At 46.6% G+C, this 13,332-nt stretch overlaps 1 protein-coding gene across 1 annotated transcript in view; it reads left to right on the forward strand.

The window, feature by feature from the left end:
- LOC140496215 (uncharacterized) overlaps window positions 1–13,332 on the forward strand; it is an 87,370-nt gene that overhangs the window by 36,204 nt on the left and 37,834 nt on the right. The gene's annotated exons all lie outside the window — the stretch shown is intronic.

Below are 13,332 nucleotides of genomic sequence, written 5' to 3' on the forward strand. Positions count from 1 at the left end.
GGTTCGATTCCAGCTTCAGGCGACTGTCTGTGTGGGGCTTGTACATTCTCCCTGTGTCTGCGTGGGTTTCCTCCGGGTGCTCCAGTTTCCTTCCAGCAGTTCAAAAATGTGCCGGTTAGGTGAATTGGCCACGCTAAATTGCCCATAGACTTCACGAATATCGAGGTTAGGTACAGTATTCAGGGAAAATGTAGAGTAATAGGGTAGGGGAATGGGTCTGGGTGGGATATTCTTCGGAGGGTCGGTGTGGACTGGTTAGTAAATGGCCTGTTTCTACACTGTAGGGATTCTATGATATTATTGATCCAGACCTGTGGATAGCAGTATGTCCACAATCAGGATGTTATTCAGTGTAAATGGCTGGGACAGGGGCCTCGATATTAATGGGGAAATGGGGAGGGTGCAGGGAGCCCAGCAGGGGGTGAATGACCTGACCAAGTAGACAAACAGGAGGCTGGAAGAACACAGCAATCCCGGCAGCATCAGGAGGTGGAGAAGACAATGCTTCAGGTCTAACCCTTCATCAGGACTGGATGGGGGGATGGGGGGAGAGGGGGAGCTGCAGATAGAGAGAGGGGAGGGGAGGGGAGGGATGGGGAGAGTAGCAGAATGGTGATGCAGTGATTGGTAAACACAGGTAGTGGGTTCGACCTGGTTGGTCAATGGGAGTGATGGATCCAGTTGGGAACTGGAAGGAAGGGTCAGTGGGTGGAATAGAAGGGAGGAGGTGGGACTGGAAAGGGAGCAGGGGGATGGGTGGGAAGGTTATTGGAGATTCAGGAACTCAATGTTAAGTCCTTTGGGTTGTCGGATGGCTGCCCAGGCCGACCTGACAAGGCTGGGGAGGTGGAGCTCCTCATGATCTTCCCTGGAGAGAGACATTTCCATCATTCTGTCCAGCCTCCCGAGGGACAGTCGCCCAGACTGACTGCCTGGTTTACAGCAAGAACAGAAATGTCAAGGGGATCTCATGAAACCTGCAAGAGCAGGAAATGGAATGAAATCAGAATGTGCTGGAGAAACTCAGTAGGTCTGGAAGCATCTGTGGAGAGAGAAACAGAGTTAATGTTATCCGTCCAATCTTGCTTTTCTGATGAACTGAGGAGACGTGCTGGGAGTGTGGCTGAATTAGGCCGGGTATGAATTGATGTATTTCCCAATGACAGGTTGTGGTGTCGAGATAAAGCCGTGTGTTTACAGTTTGTCAGGTATTACACCAGACTGTGGTGCTTCGTACTTGGTTTACATTTGGATCCCATGAATATTCATTAACATAAAAACCCAGTCCCTCCTTGAAGACCCAGTCAGCAGTGTGTGAGAATCTGGTGAGCCCGGTTCATGTTTGTTTCCCGGTGATGTACAGCGGCAGGTTTCTGCAATTTGGTCTGAGGGCAGCACTTTCTCTTGGTTACGGCACAAGGGAGAGGGACAGAAAGCTGGCAGCTGGCATGGAGCATTGGGAATGGCCAGGTTGTGGCAGTGAGGGGAGCTGGGGGAATGGGGTCAATGGGGTGGAGGGATACACAAGGAATTCAGGGGAGGGCAGAGGTGGGATAGGGAATGGCGATAGACTGGGAACAGTCAGACAGGGTAAGGAAATGAGGGGCCTTGAAGGTGGTGTCAGTCCTGTCCACATTTGGCTCCACCTCAGGCTGTTAGCTGTCAGGCTGTCATCCCAGGCGATGAGTTTATCTGTTCCCACTGAGGCACATCCCACAAGGAGCTAGTGATGGCCTGTTCCTCACCTGAACCACGGTGAGAGCAACATGCAGAGGCAGTGAGACTCTGGGTGGACAGGGTGGATCTGACAGGGAGTACCCTCTCTCCTCCAGCTGGGATCAGAACAAGATCAACTACAGTGAAACCAAATGGGAACCTTCTGGATATACAGAACGCCCAAGGTCCAGGTAACTTTAGTTGTGTTCCAATCCCAGCTGATGGTGATACTGGACACGTCAGATCTCAGAGTGAAACCTGACCTGATAAACCACAGTCATCTGGAACAAAGAACTGTGGGTTCTGGAAATCAGAAACACAACACAAAGTGCTGGAGAAACACAGCAATTCTGAAGAAGGATCACTGGACTGGAAACATTAACTCTGTTTTTCTCTCTGTACATGTTGCCAGATCTACTGAGTTTCTCCAGCACTTGCCTGTTTCCTTTCAGATTCCCAGTATCCACCGTTCTTTGTTTTATATTGGGCTGAGGTGGGTGTTGGGTACATTCCCTACTGCTGTGTCCCCACAGACATGGCCCATTGTTGAACTCCAGACAAAGTGGAAGATGTTTTGAGTGTCCTCCACTGTCCAGGAGTGGAGTATGGGCCAAAGTTACACCACATTGAGAAATGAAGAAACATCTCCCAGCTGATGACCAGCTCCTTATCTCCAATGGAGAGGGAATGTCACTGCCCCAGCCCAGTTTCAGTCACATCACAGTTACCCACACCTTCCAGGTTTTAGCACACACCTCGGCTCCTCTGAATCACATTCCCAGCACCTTCAGGTCGTCTGCTCGGACAGGGCAAAGGGCAAAGGATTGATTGGCCCAGTTCTGAAAAGGAACAGGAGCTCATTCTTGCTGCAGTTGATCTTGTGTCCTGAAGCCAGTTTGAACTGGTCACAGATTCTCATCAATCTGATCACTGACGGTGGATCTGTGCAGAAAGCAGTGATGTTTTCCATGTGCAGGGATGATTTTAACTCAGTGCCTGCAATATCTGGCATTTTCCCTTTTCCTACACCTGCCTCCTTCCTATTGTACTCAGTAAATGGTTCAATACAGCACACAAACAGGACAGGAGAGAGGACAGTCCTGCCTGGCTCCATCTCTGATCGGAAAGCTTTCCCATTCCCAACCATTATTTAAACTGTTCCACTGATGTTTGTTCAGAGCAGATGGATCAAATTATGGAGTCCCTGCATTAACCCCATTTGAAGAGCAAGTTGATTAAATCGGTGTTGGATATTCTTCCAAAGGCCTTCTCCTGGTCCAAGCTGACAAGTCACGTCTCCGAACCCCTCTGGCCTCACTGAGGTGTTTGTCCAGACTCTCCCTCATACTGCTGTCTGAGACCTCCATGAGGGAGAACAGCAAAGACTGTGAGGTCTTTCTGCCTGTGGGCTTCCCATCCTAAACTCCGATGCAGTGGGACTTGCCATCCAGCCACAGCAACAATGAAGGTGAAGCCACTGCCTAGAATGACCAGCCAGGAATTCACCAGCAGCAGTGGGAGCTGCTGGACACCAGCAGGTCACTGGCTGGTTTGAGTTGGGTGACATGTTGATTCACCACAATCAAGTATTTTTTCACAAAATTGCATCTCTTATATGAAGGTGACTGCCCACAACCTCCATAACTTTATGGGAAGGATAACCTGTTTCCCTAGAGTGGAACACCAAGGCCAGAGAATTGGACATTATTTCCTTCTGACCAGATCGATGGCCCATGGAGCCATTGCTGTGACCACTGCCTGTATGCACTGAGCTGCAGTATTCCACATTCCTGTCAATACAGCAAACAGCAATGACCTTGGTGAAGGACACAAGGTCAAATCACTTTGCTCAGTGAACATCTGCTGGACACAAAATGGAGGCAATCTTGATACATTATAAAACTCAGTTGGTTACCAGAGTGATGAAGGTTCAGGAAATAATATTAATATCACTTGGGAAACTGTGTTCTCAGGCAGGAGATGCATGGATAGCTTTCAAGTTGATTTGTATTTCTAAAGTATGTGATAAGAATGGAGGAACACAGTTTTAGTTTCACTTTTGATTTTTGTTATTGGTATTGGAATGTTGGACAGTTTGTTCATCATCACTTTACTGCGGGTTTACAGACTGGAATAGATCTTGAGGTGAACAGTTCAGTGCATTAGAAATCAAAGTTATTGAAAGAGAAACAGCTGTTGTCTACTGACAGGGCTAACGTAACACAGAAAGGCAGAATTGTACAGAAAATCAAAGGATACTTGTAGGTTCAGTCACATCGAAGAGCTACTGTCTGTTGAGCTGTCTCCAAAATCTCCTGGAGGTCAGTCAGGTGAAAACAGCACAGACCAATTATACCTGTGTGAGCTGAATGGGGAACTTTAATGTGGAAACACAGTGATCCTCCTGTTCATGTACCTGTCCAAATATCTTTTAAAAGTTGTAACTGTACCTGCATCTGCCACTTCCTCTAACAGTTCATTCCACATATGAACCAGCCTCTGTGTGAGAACATTTCCCCTCAGCTTCTTTTTAAATCTTTCTCCACTCAGTTTAAAATTATGCGCTCTAGTTTTGAACTCCCTAACTCTTTGGGAAAAGAGTTTGTTTCTTACCTTATCCATGCCCCTCATGATTTTATAAACATCCATAATTAATTGGGGGAGGGGAAATTATATCGCTCTTAGATAGGAGCTGTGGAGTATAAATTGGGAACATTGTTCTGCGGGAAATGTACAACAGAAACGTGAAGGCTGTTTAAGGAACACTGGTTGTGAGTGTTGGATAACTTTGTCCCACTGAGACAGGCAAGGAATGGTCAGGATAAGGAGCCTTGGATGGCAAGAGAAGAGGAGCTTCTTGTCAAGAGGAAGAAGGAAGCTTACTGAAGGTTTAGGAAGCAAGGATTTAGCACAGCTTTAAAGGATTACAGTATGGCTAGGAAAGAACTCAAAAAATGGACTGAGGAGAGCTAGGAAGGGGGCATGAAAAAGCCTTGGGGAAAAGGATTAGGGAAAACCAAGAGACGGTCTACACTTACATGAGAAATAAGAGAATGATCAGCGAGAGGGTAGGGCTGATCAGGGATAATGGAGGGAACTTGTGCCTGGAGTCTGAAGAGGTAGGTGAGGCCCTAAATGAGCTTTTGTTTCTGTGTTCAAGAGAGAGGGACCTCGTTGATAATGAGAACATTGTGGACCAGGTTAATAAACTTGAACAGATTGACATTAAGGAAATGGATGTGTTGGAAATTCTGGGAAGCATCAAGTTAGATACGTCCCCAGGGCCAGACCAGATATATCCGAGGTTACTACAGGAATTGAGGAATGAGATTACTACACCTCTGGTGATGATCTTTGCATCCTCACTCTCCATGGGAGTAGTACAGGCTGATTGGAGGGAGGAGAATGCTGTTCCTCTGTTCAAGAAAGAGAATAGGGAAATCCCTGGGAATTACAGACCAGTCAGTCTTACGTCTGTGGTAAGCAAGGTGCTGGAAAGGATTCTGAGAGACAGGATTTATGACCATTTGGAAAGACATTATTTGATTAAACACAGTCAGCATGGCTTTGTGAGGGGCAGGTCATGCCTCACTGGGATCTCTGAGGATGTGATGAGACAAGTTGATGAAGGTTGAGCAGTGGATGTGCTGTAAATGGATGTCAGTAAGGCATTTAATAAGGTTCCCCATGGTAGGTTCATTGAGAAAGTTAGGAGGTATGGGATATTGGGAATTTTGGCTGTCTGGATACAGAATTGGCTGGCCGAAAGAAGACAGCGAGTGGTATTGGACAGAAAGTATTCCTCCTGGAGCTCGGTGACCAGTGGTGTCCCACAAGGATCTGCTCTTGGGCCTCTGCCCTTTGTCGTTTTTATAAGTGACTGGGATGAAGAAGTGGAAGGATGGGTTAGTAAGTTTGTCAGTGACACAAAGGTCGGTGATGTCGTGGATCGTGGCGAGGGCTGTTGTGGGCTACAACAAGACATTGACAGGATGCAGAGCTGGGCTGAGAAGTGGCAGATGGAGTTAAATCTGGTTAAATAAGAAGTGATTAATTTAGGAAGGTCAAATTTGGATGTTGAACACAGGGTTAAAGCCAAAACAAATGCTATACTGGATGCAGGAATCCAAGGTAGACGGGAGGAAGCTAGAAGTAGAAGACAGCAAGACAGGCAGCATCAGGAGGTGGAGAAGCTGATGTTTTGGGAGTAACCCTTCTTCAGGACTGGGGCTGGGTGTGGGGTGGGGGGGGGGTGCTGCAGATAAAACAGGTGGCAGGGGTAAGGTTGTAAAGTAGGGTCAGGTGAAGACAGGTACAGGGGACGACCTGGTTGGGTCAATGGGAGGAATGAATCCAGTTGGTGGCAGGGAGCACTGGGAGGGAGGGGAAGGAGCTGGAAAGGGAGTTGGGGGATGGAAAGGGAGGTTATTTGAAATTGGAGAAGCCAATATTGAGTCATCTGGCCTGTAGGCTGCCCAGGTGGAAGATGAGGTGTTGTTCCTCCAATTTGCAGTGTGTTTCATTGTGGCAATGGACGATGCCAAGGATGGTCATGTTAGAAAGCGAGTGGGAATGGGAATTAAATTGGGGGATGAGTGGGAGATCCGGTCAGTCCCTGTGGACCCAGTTGCGATGTTCGGCGAACCATTCCCTAAGACAACATCGGGAGCACCTGATGCAGTAAACTAGGTTGGAAGAGAGGCAGGTGAACCTCAGTCTCACCTGGAAGGACTGTTTGGGGCCCTGGATGGAGGTGACCGGCTGGTGTACCTGCAGGCTCTGCATCTTTTCCGGTTACCGGGGAAGGTACTTGGTAGCTGGAAGGGGTTGGTGGGGAGAGTGGTACAAACCAAGGATTGTCAAAGGGAATGGTCCTTGTGGAAGGCACAGAGGGGTGGGGACTGGAAGATGGTCTTGGTGGTGGGGTCTAATTGGAGTTGGCTGAAGCGTTTAAGGATGATGTGTTAGATGCGGAGACTATTGCGGTGGTAGGTGAGGACAAGGGGGACCCAGCCTTTATTGCGTTGGGAGGGGCGGGGGTTTGGAGCAGTGGAACAGGGAATGAAGGAGGTGCAGTGGAGAGCTGTTTGGATGAGAGGGAGGAAAATCATGCTGTTCGAAATAGGTGGACATCTGGGATACTCACGAGTGGAATGTTTCCTCATCCGAGTAGATGCGGCAGAGGTGGAGGAATTGGGAGAATGGGATGGAGTTCTTGCAGGATACTGTGTGGGAGGAGGTGTGGCCCAGGGAGTTATTGGAATCTGTGGGTTTGTCGTAAACATCCGTCTGGTGACTCACCGGAGATGGAAACGGTGAGGTCAAGAAATGGGAGGGAAGTGTCCGAGATGGACCAAGTGAATTTGAGAGCGGGATGGAAGTTGTGGGCGAAGTCGATGAACTGCTCCAGTTCAGTCTGGGTGCAGGACGCTGCACCGATGCAGTCATTGATATAACAGCAGAAGAGTTGGGGTACATTGCCTGTGTAGGTGCTGAAGAGGGACTGTTTGATATAGCCAACAAAGAGGCAGGCATAGCTGGGGCCCATGTGGGTACCCATGGCCACCACCTGGATTTGGAGGAAATGGGACGAGTTAAAGGAAACGTTATTGAGGATGAGGGCCAGTTCGGCGAGGGAGGGGAGGGTATAGGTGGAGGGGGACTGGATGGGTCTGTTGGAGAGGAAGAAGCAAAGGGCCTGGAGGCCATCCTTGTGAGATATTAACATGTATAAGGACTGCACGTCGATAGTGAAGAGATAGCACTGGGGGCCAGGGAACTGGAAGTTGCTGAAGAGATGGAGAGCGTGGTTGGTGTCGTGGATGGAGGTGGGAAGAGCCTGAACTGAGGGACAGAGGGTGGAGTCGAGGTAAGACAAGATGAGTTCATTGGGGCAGGAGCATGCTGAGACGATGGGTCGGTCGGGGTAATTGGGCTTGTGGACCTTGCAGAGCAGATCGAACCAGGCAGTGTGGGGCTGGGGGACTATGAGTTTGGAGACAGTGGAGGGGAGATCAATGAGGACACAGACAGTGCGGGTGATATTGGCTTTTGGCTTAAAGACAGGATTGTGGGCAGAGTGGAGGAACAGTGGGATGTTGGGACCCATGGACATAGATCCCTAAAAGGTGCTGCCAACTTGATCGTGTTGTTAAGAAGGTGGATGGTGTTTTGGTTTTCATTAATAGGGGGATTGAGGATAAGAGCCAGGAGGTTTTGCTGCAGTTCCATAGGACCCTGGTTCAAACACACTTGGAATATTGTGTCCAGTTCTGGTCGCCTCATTAGGGGAAGGATGTAGATGCTTTAGAGAGGGTGCAGAGGAGATTTACCAGGATGCTGCCTGGATTGGAGGGCTTGTCTTATGAAGAGAGGTTGAGTGAGTTTGGGCTTTTCACACTCGAGAGAGGAAGAGAGAGAGGTGACTTGATAGAGGAGTACAAGGGAATGGGAGACATAGATGGAGTAGTTAGCCAGAGACTTTTCCCCAGGGCAGTAATGGCTGTCACAAGGGATCATAATTTTAAGGTGATTGGAAGAAGGTATTGGGGTGATGTCAGAGGCAGGTTCTTTACTCAGAGAGTGGTGGGTGCGTGGAATGCACTGCCAGTGGTGGTAGTAGAGTCAGAGACATTAGGGATGTTTAAGCGACTGTTGGTCAAGCACATGGATGGCAGTAACCTGAGGGGTGTGGAGGTTAGATTGATCTTAGATTAAAGTAAATGCTCAGCACAACCTCGTGGGCTGAAGGGCCTGTCCTGTGCTGTCCTGTTCTGTGTTCTGGGTTCGAAGGTCACTCCTTAACCTCCTCTGCTCCAGCGAAAAAAGCCTTGTAGCTTTTCCAGCCTCTCCTTATAATCAAACCCTCCATTCCTTATACCATCTTTGTGAACCTTTTCTACATCCTCTCCAATTCAACCATATCCTTCCTATAGCAGGGGAACCAGAACTGTACACAGTACAGGTACACAATCCTTTATCCAAAATTCCAAACTCCAAAAAGCTCCAAAATCCAAGATTGTTTTTGTGGAGTGTGGAGCGCCATTTTGGCGTGTGAACAGGTGACCCACTCGATTCGCATCACTCAGATGTGACATGGTGGTGTGACCCAGCACTGACTGGCATCAATTGGGTCTCAGTGCTTGTACTATTGAGACGTGCATCTGCTGTTAGGTAATACTTTTCACATTTTACTGTGAAAATGTCATTTATTCTGAATCCGAAAAATTCCTAATTCAGAAAAACAACTGGCCCCAGAAAAAGGATTATGTAACTGTTCTCCAAAATTGACCTCACCAATGTCCTGTACAATCACACCATGACATCCCAATTGTTTTACTCAATGGTCTCAGCAATAAAGGTGCCAAACACCTTCTTTCCCATCCTGTCTACCTGTAACACAACTTTCAATGAACTATGTCCCTGAACCCCAAGGTTTCTCTGTTCTACAACATTCCCTCAGGCCCGACCATTAACTGTGTAGGTCCTGCCCCTGTTTGTTTTACCAAAATGCAATACCTGACAGTTATTCAAATTAAACTCCATCTGCCACACCTCAGCCCATTGGCCCAATTGATCAAGATCCCTTTGTAATCTCAGATAATCGTCATCACTGTTTCCAACACCACCAATTTTGGTGTCATCTGCAAATTTACTGGCCCTGTCTCCTATATTCTCATCTAAATCATTTATATCAATGACAAATAACAGTGGGCCCAGTGCTGGTCCCTGTGGAACACTGCTGGGCACAGACCTCCAGTCTGACATACAACCCTCCACCACCACTCTCTGTCTCCTACAATGAAGCCAATTTTGTATCCAATTGACAAGTTCACCCTGAATCCCATGTGATCGAATTTTAAGGTGGGGTTGGGACCCAGGGAGATAGTGAGGAAAGACGTCAATCTGAGATTAGTACAGTTAAGAATAAAAGAGAGTCAATTAGTCAGGGCAGGCAGGAACAAGTTAGGACTGATTAATTAAACTACATTTATTTAGAGGCCTAATAGGGAAGGCAGATGAACTCAGGGCAGATTAGGAACATGGGACTGGAATATCATGGCAATTACAGAAATGTGGCTTGGGGTTGCACAGGACTGGCAGCGTAATGTTCCAGGATAGAAATGCTACAGGAAGACCAGAAAGGGAGGCAAGAGAGGAGGGGGAGGGGCGTTTTTGATAAGGGATAGCATTACAGCTGTACTGAGGGAAAATATTCCCAGAAGTACATCCAGGGAAATTATTTAGGTGGAACTGAGAAATAAGAAAGGGATGATCACCTTATTAGGATTGTATTATCGAGCCCCTAACAGTCAGAGGGAAATTGAGAAACAAATTTTTTAGGAGCTGTCAGTTATCTGTAAGAATAATAGGGTGGTTATGGTAGGGGATTTTAACTTTCCAAATGTAGACTGGGAATGCCATACTGTTAAGGGTTTAGATGGAGAGGAATTTGTTAAGTGTGTAAAAGAAAATTTTCTGATTCAGTATGTAGATGCACCCACTAGAGAAAGTACAAAACTTGACCGATTCTTGAGAAATAAGGCAGGGCAGGTGACTGAGGTGTCAGTGGGGAGCACTTTGGGGCCAGCGACCATAATTGTATTCGTTTTAAAATAGTGATGGAAACAGATAGACCAGATCTAAAAGCTGAAGTTCTAAATTGGAGAAAGGCCAATTTTGACGGTATTCGGCAAGAACTTTCAAAAGCTGTTTGTGAGCAGATGTTCGCAGGTAAAGGGACGGCTGGAAAATGGGAAGCCTTCAGAAATGAGATAATGAGAGTCCAGAGAAAGTATATTCCTGTTAGGGTAAAAGGAAAGGCTAGTAAGTATAGGGAATGGTGGATGACTAAAGAAATTGAGGGTTTGGTTAGGGAAAAGAAGGAAGCATATGTAAGGTATAGACAGGATAGATCGAGTGAATCCTAAGAAGAATATAAAGGCAATAGGAGTAAACCTGTGAGAAATCAGGAGGTCAAAAAGGGAACATGAGATAGCTTTGGCAAACAGAGTTAAGGAGAATCCAAAGGGTTTTTCCAGATACATTAAGGACAAAAGGGTAACTAGTGAGAGAATAGGGCCCCTCAGAAATCATCAAGGCAGCCATTGTGTGGAGCCGCAGGAGATGGGGGAGATACTAAACGAGTATTTTGCATCAGTATTTACTGCGGAAAAGGACATGGGAGATATAGAATGTAGGGAAATATATGGTGACATCTTGAAAAATGTCCATTTTACAGAGGAGGAAGTGCTGGATGTCTTGAAATTTATGAAGGTGGATAAATGCCCAGGACCTGATCAGGTGTATCCCTGGAACTCTGTGGGAAGCTAGGGAAGTGATAACCTGGGCCTCTTACTGAGATATTTGTGCCATCAATAGTCACAGGTGAGGTGCCAGAAAACTGGAAGTTGGCTAACGTGGTGCCCCTGTTTAAGAAGGGTGGTAAGGACAAGCCAGGGAACTATAGATCAGTGAGCCTGACGTTGGTGGTGGACAGGTTGTTGGAGGGGATCCTGAGGAACAGGATGTACATTTATTTGGAAACGCAAGGACTGATTCGGGATAGTCAACAAGGCTTTATGTGAGGGAAATCATGTCTCACAAATTTGATTGAGTTTTTTGAGGAAATAACAAAGAGGATTGATGAGGGCAGAGTAGTTGATGTGATCTATATGGATTTCAGTAAGGCGTTCAACAAGGTTCCCCATGGGAGATTGGTTGGCAAGGTTAGATCTCATGGAATACAGGGAGAACTCACCATTTGGATACAGAACTGGCTCTAAGGTAGAAGACAGAGGCTGGTGGTGGAGGGTTGTTTTTCAGATTGGAGGCCTGTGACCATTGGAGGACCATAAGGGTCAGTGTTGGGTCCAGTAATTTTCATCATTTATATAAATGATTTGGATGTGAGCGTAAGAGGTACAGTTAGTAAGTTTGTAGATGACACCAAGTTGGATGTCTGGTGGACAGCGAAGAGGGTTACCTCAGATTACAATGGGATCTGGACCAGATGGGCCAATGGGCTGAGAAGTGGCAGATGGAGTTTAATTCAGATAAATGTGAGGTGCTGCATTTTGGGAAAGCAAATCTTAGCAAGACTTATCTACTTTATGGTAAAGTCCCAGGGAGTGTTGCTGAACAAATCGACCTTGGAGAGCAGGTTCATAGCTCCTGAAAGTGGAGTCGCAGGTAGATAGGATAGTGAAGAAGGCTTTTGGTATGCTTTCCTTTATTGGTCAGAGTACTGAGTACAGGAGTTGGGAGGTCATGTTATGGCTGTACAGGGCATTGGTTAGGCCACTGTTGGAATGTTGCGTGCAATTCTGGTCTCCTTCCTCTCAGAAAGATGTTGTGAAACTTGAAATGGTTCAGAAAATATTTACAAGGATGTTGCCAGAGTTGGAGGATTTGAGCTTGAATAGGCTCGGGCTGTTTTCCCTGGAGCATCAGAAGCTGAGGGGTGACCTTATAGATGTTTATAAAATCATGAGGGACATGGATAGGAGAAATAGACAAAGTCTTTTCCCTCATTTGGGGGAGTCCAGAACTAGAGGTTAAGGGTGAGAGGGGAAAGATATAAAAAGAGACCTAAGGGGCAACATTTTTCACTCAGAGAGTGGTACGTGTATGGAATGAGCTGCCAGAGGAAGGGGTGGAGGCTGGTACAATTGCAACATTTAAAAGGCATCTGGATGGGTATATGATTAGGAAGGTTTTGGAGGGTTATGGGCCAGCTGCTGACATGTGAGATTAGATTGGTTTGGGATTTCTGGTCAGCATGAATGGGTTGGACTGAAGGATGGGTTTCTGTGCTGTATATCTCTATGACTCTATAACTCTACTAATTGGTCTGCCATGTGGAACCTGGTCAAAGGCCTCACTAAAAATCCATGCAGTCAATGTCTACCCCTCTGTCAAGTTAAAAAAAAATTACGCAACACCAGGTTATAGTCCAACAGGTTTATTTGGAAGCACTAGCTTTTGGAGCGCTGCTCCTTCATCAGGTGGTTGTGGAGCATAAGATCGTAAGACACAGAATTTATAGCAAAAGTTTACAGTGTGATGTCACTGACATTATATATTGAAAAAGACCTGGATGGTTTGTTAAGTCTCTCATTTTACAATGACTTGTTGGTTTCAGTTCTTTCATATGTAAATTCCAGAACTTTATTAAAGTTATATGCTCAAGTGAACTTTAACAATAGGTGCCATGCTCGCCCAGATAATGCATTGAAGGTGTGAGGTGCCCTGTGTGAGGCTCTCTGTGCCCCAATGTTCACAGTGATTCTATTTCTCAAAAAGGGATTTACAGAATCATACAGGGATTCAGGCAGTTTTTGAGCAAAATAAAATGTAACTGTGCACATTCTCACCCTCCCACCCTCCTGCACACACTCTCACAGACTTATATCCCTTTACAGTCACACTCCCACACATACACACATTCTCTCTCACAGCCTCTCTCTCACACACACTCACACACACATACATGTAAGTTTGTGAGGTCATTTGTACTTGCAGAACAACACTTTAATAAATTACAAAGTAAAACGTAATTCTGCACATTCCCACACTCCCACCCTCACACGCACCCTCTCACAGACTTATACCCTT

Source organism: Chiloscyllium punctatum, chromosome 26 (assembly GCF_047496795.1).
Source record: "Chiloscyllium punctatum isolate Juve2018m chromosome 26, sChiPun1.3, whole genome shotgun sequence".
Lineage (NCBI taxonomy): Eukaryota > Metazoa > Chordata > Chondrichthyes > Orectolobiformes > Hemiscylliidae > Chiloscyllium > Chiloscyllium punctatum.